Source organism: Dasypus novemcinctus, chromosome 12 (assembly GCF_030445035.2).
Source record: "Dasypus novemcinctus isolate mDasNov1 chromosome 12, mDasNov1.1.hap2, whole genome shotgun sequence".
Taxonomy (NCBI): domain Eukaryota; kingdom Metazoa; phylum Chordata; class Mammalia; order Cingulata; family Dasypodidae; genus Dasypus; species Dasypus novemcinctus.
In genome coordinates this window covers 23411335-23416565 of record NC_080684.1, presented here as the reverse complement: position 1 = coordinate 23416565, position 5231 = coordinate 23411335, and positions in this window count along the sequence as shown.

The following is a 5231-nucleotide window of genomic DNA, read 5'->3' as shown; positions in this document are numbered from 1 at the left end:
GGGGCAGCCGCAGAAGCATGGCTGCCGAGAAGGGGAGACCCGAGGGCACTCTGCGCCCGTGCTGAGCTCCCTTCAGGGGTGGCGGTGAGTCCGACCAGCCACCCTATTATGGGGGCAGCGGCTTGGAATTAGGCCTACCACGGCTGCTCCCCTGCCAGGCCAGCAAACCACACTTCAGCCCGAGGGGTGACTGCAATAGACCTAAAACCTGGGACCACTCCAGGCCAACAAAGGCAACACTCGATACCCCATGAGGTGCAATTGGACATGGTCCAACACATAAACCACCTAAGAAAAGAAGGGATCTTACTCGAATGCCAGCCACCCTGGCACACTCTTCTGCTGCTAGTAAAGAAGCCTGATGGGACAGGATATCGACCCATCCAAGACTTGTGGGCCATCAACAATGCCACCATCACCCTGCACCTGGTTGTTCCTAACCCACCCACTTTAATGAGGCAATTACCACCTGGGCCACCTGGTTAACATGTCTGGACTTAAAGGATGCCTTTTTAGCCTGTGGGTGGCTCCCCAGAGCCAGTCTCTATTTGCCTTTGAATGGGAAAATCCCAGGACTCAACAAAAAAACTCAATTAACTTGAACTCAGCTCCTGCAGGGCTTCAAGAACTCTCCCACCCTCTTCAGAGAGGCCCTGGCAGCAGGCCTACCTTTCTTCCCAAGGGAAAATTTAAAATGAACTCTCCTTCAGTATGTAGATGACCTCCTGCTGGCTAGTGAGACAGAAGAAAATTGCTGGGAGAGAACTCAGGCCCTTCTAAAACTTCTAACGCCAACTGGCTATAAAGTGTCCTAGAAAAATGTTCAGATTTGCCAGCAACAAGTTAGTTATCTAGAGTTCGTCATCTCAGAAGGGCAAATGTGTGTAATAGTTGAAGGTGGGGACAGGAGAAAATCATCCTGGAGCTTGATAATGGCCTTGTAACACCCAGTACAGTGGGGATAGGATTTGGTGGTGGCCTCAAGCGAAGTGAGGAAAAACAATTTAAGGTAGCAAAGCATCTTACAAGACACAGGCACATTATTAAGATTAGCAAAATGTTATAATATCCAAACTGTTACCTTATGTTTGGAAAATGGGCAGAAGTTCTGGACAGGCAAAATAAAACACTGGAACAGCTGCAAAACCTAGGGTACCCCAGGAGAAACCATATGCTGGACCTATCTCCCACAGGTAGGCGTGTTCGATGGGGGAGGGGTACAGGACCAAGCCCAAGAGCAAGCCTTAGTACAAGTCCATGCCAACCTTATCTGACTAGCCAAGGGCCCCAAATATAAGTTGGTAAACCTCTCAGGACTCCACCAGCTTACTCAGCTCATAGCCCCCATTCAGCAGGTGGAGCAGCTAATCAACAACGTCTGTTGGTTGTGACTGCCTCTCTTGAGGAAAACCTTTATAGAAACCCCATCTCCTCTGGGGTGGACCCCCAACAAACCTTAACTAAAATTAAAAATGAAATTGCCCCTATTGGCTCCATGGACCTCAATGTCTGGCTAGTTCTCTCAGAAGGCAATAAAAACAGTATGACCTATCTGGTAAAAACTCTGATCTAACATTGCAATCAGTTGGGACCATCCCTGCAAACCTATGTACTGCCAATAAAACCCTAGCAAACAACCTGACCTAGTGTAGCCTCCCAAGATTGTTCTTCCTATGCAGAAGCACTTTGTATAGATGCTCAGAAGCCAATTGGAGAGGGAGTTGCATCATGGTGTTAATACCAGAAATATTGGTATACACTGAAAATGAACTAGAGCAAGCCCTAAACCTGCACCAAGAGCTGGCCAGAAAAGCTTTGCTCACCACCACACTTATAGGAGCAGGTAGTCATGGGAGTAGGAACTGGACTGGCAGGACTGAGTTCTTCCTTTGACTTTTATTACAAATTCTCCTGAGAACTAAATGAGAACATAAAATGAGTTGCTGACTCCCTAGTCTCCCTTCAGAGCCAAGTCAACTCAGTAGCTGCAGTAGCCTTGCAAAGCAGGAAAGCCTTAGACCTATTAACAGCAGAAAGAGGAGAAATATGCATCTACCTCAGGGATGAATGCTGTATTATGTCAATCAATCAGGAATACTTTACACCAAAGTAAAAGAGGTGGGAAACTGGATCCAGAAAAGAAATAGGGAAACAGAGGAGTCATGGAGCTGGCATCTGGGACAATGGTCCTCTTGGCTCCTGCCCCTTGCAGGTCCCCTGATCACTTACTCACATTAGGCACATCTGGCCCTTGCATAGCCAATGTCCTTACCAGGTTCATTAAAACAGTAACCCAGAGAGCAACAGCAAGAGTTCTGGCCCTAAGAGAATATAAGCCACTTAGCACAAGTGACACCCTATAAAAACTATAAGGGTGTAAAAGGGGGGTATGTTGAGAAATAGGAGAGCATAACCTTGCAGGGGACTATCTAATGGACCACTCCTGCCTCCTGCTTCTGTAAATCCACCGGCAAGAGCATGACCTTGCAAGAGACTAACTGACCATTCTTGCTTTCTGTAACCCCACTTGCATATTACAATAGAAAATTTGCCCACTTCCCAGCAACACATTAGCCAATAAGTGAGAGTCATGCTAATTCTACTATATAAACCTAAAACACTACATAAACCTGTAAAAACTGTAAGACAGGGCTCAGAATTCAGAAATTGATTCTCCTCTGGGCCTGCACATAATAAAATTGTTCCTCCACCTCTCTCTGAGTGCCATTTGGGTTTCTCTGCCACTCAGGCAATCTGGGTTTACCACAACATTCCCAGGGTTATATCTTAGCCAGCTGAGTGTACCAATCAGTAACCAAAATCAGCAGCCAACCCTCCCCTCCTCCCCTGTTTTTGGGAAATGGAGCTTCCAATTCCAGCCAAAGAATAGGTTCTGGGGCAGCTTGTACCACCAGAGTAGGCCTCCGCAGCTTGGCCTGTCATTTCCTGGAGAGGCTGCAGCTTCCTCCATGCTGGAAGTGGCACTGGAGCCTAGGCTAGACCTGCAATCTGATCTGGATGGAAAGAAACTGGTCCCTACCAGCACTGATTTTCAGTCCTCCCCTCTTCCCCTCATACTAGGCATGGAGTTAAGATGGCAGCTAGCAGCCTCCTTCTGACCTGCACAGGCTCAAACTTTAGCTGTTCTCAAGATGATACTTTAGTCTACTGAATTTACTCATGAGTAGCTGAAATTAGTGCCCAATAATCTCTTCCTCCTCCATTTTTGGGAAGTGGAGCTTTCAATTCCAGCTGTGGAACAGTTCCTGAGGTGCCTCCAATGGAGGATGGACACTGGTCTCCATGGCATGGAGTGCTCTACCTGTGAGTCTTCTCTGCAGATGGGCAGTCTTCTCCTTCCATTCCTTCAAGGATGTTGCAGGATTTTCTTCTGGCCCCCTGGAGCTCCCAAACAGATGCTTCAGCCAGCTCCAGATAGCTCTGGCTGTTTACTAACTGCCCTGTATCAGGAGCTGACTCTAGGAGCTCTTTACTCCACTGCTATTTTGCTGGTTCTCATAAAACACACTTTTAAATAATCAGAGAAGAAATTGCAGGAGAAATCACTAAATATCTTGAAACGAATGAAAATGAGAATACAATATATGAACATCTATGGGATACAGCAAAGCATAGGCTGAGTGGGAAATTTACAGTCCTTAATGCCTACACTAAAAAAGAAGAAAGAGCCAAAATTGAAGGCCTAACTGCACACCAGAGGAGCTAGAAAATTACAGAATATTGATCCCAAAGATGGATGGATGGATAGATAGATAGATAGAAAGATAGATAGATGATAGTTAGAGGAAAGATAGATGATAGATAGAGCCATAGAGAGAGAGAAGAAATATATTTAGATAAGCCAAATGATATGGCAAATATTGCAAAATCTTAATATTGGGTATTCATTTTTAATTCTCTGTGTAGGTTTTGTGTTTTTGAAACTGTCTATTTTTTTTAATTATTTCAAAATAAAAACTTTAAGAAAAAACAGATTTTCTGGAGAAGAAATTCTGCTGCAATATTGACATATCAAAATCGAAAAAAATTTAGACTCAAGACTGCAATGCCTGCTGATTTTCCAGCCTCTCTGCCTGCCCTGCCGATTTCAGACTCAAGACTACAACATCAATTACTGACAACTTTCCAGTCTGCCCTACAAATTTTAGACTGGCCAGTCCCAACAATTGCCAGGGTCATTTTTTTTAATCTCTCAATCTTTCTCTCTTTCCATTTCTCTGCATGTACACACACACACACACACACATGCAAATATACAGATACTATTGGTTTTACTTCCATTGAACCCTCACTGATGCAATGATGCAGATCAGATTTTGTTACAAAGAACAGTCGGGGAGGAAAGGAATCATAAGGATAAATTTTCTGAATTGGTTCTGGGGTCTCAAAAATTGGTTCTTTAATATGATTAGATTTAAACACACCGATTAATCTTTTTCCAGTGGTAAAGAGATCATGGATAGTCCATGGCATGTTGCAGCAAGAGAGCTATTAAAAATATCACAAATATAAATGGCAAGGTCCTGGGGGAAAATGTGTTTAACACCCTAGAACAATTTCATCAAACTAATAAGAATAATAAGATTGGCCATTTGTTCCAACTGCATCAAAGAAAGTAGAGAAAGAAAAGGATGAGGTCAGGGCTTCAAATTCTCTGACTGAAATACCTAAACAACCTGAAAATTTCTATACATCCCTTGAAAGAAATCCTTATCTCCTATAACCACAGAACTGAGATATCCAAAACCAAACCCAGAATATAGTGGCTTAGTGGCTGAATTACAACAAAACTTGAATTCCAAAACTTTGAAAATATTTCAGGTTAAAGTGAAAACATTGAGTGGGAAGGAAGCAGGTCCTAAAAAATGGAATGGTATATATGTGCAGATCCTATAGCCTGAAACACGGAACTAATAAATTTTGAGTTTATTTTGTTCATAGAAGCAGTCTATACATTTATGTTTGAATATGTCATGTCTGCTTTGTTGAAATCACATGATGTAGAAACCTTATAAGAGCATGCTGATTTTCCTCAGAATCCAACAATGCCCCACTTTGCATAGACATCTACAGACGCGAGTCCTATCAGACCCTGAAAGATGAAGAATAAAGTGTGACCCATGAAGATGTGTGCTACATTCCATAAAAGTGCATGATTTTTTAAATTTCTACACATTTTAATCTGGGTAATATATGTGAGAATAGATTTT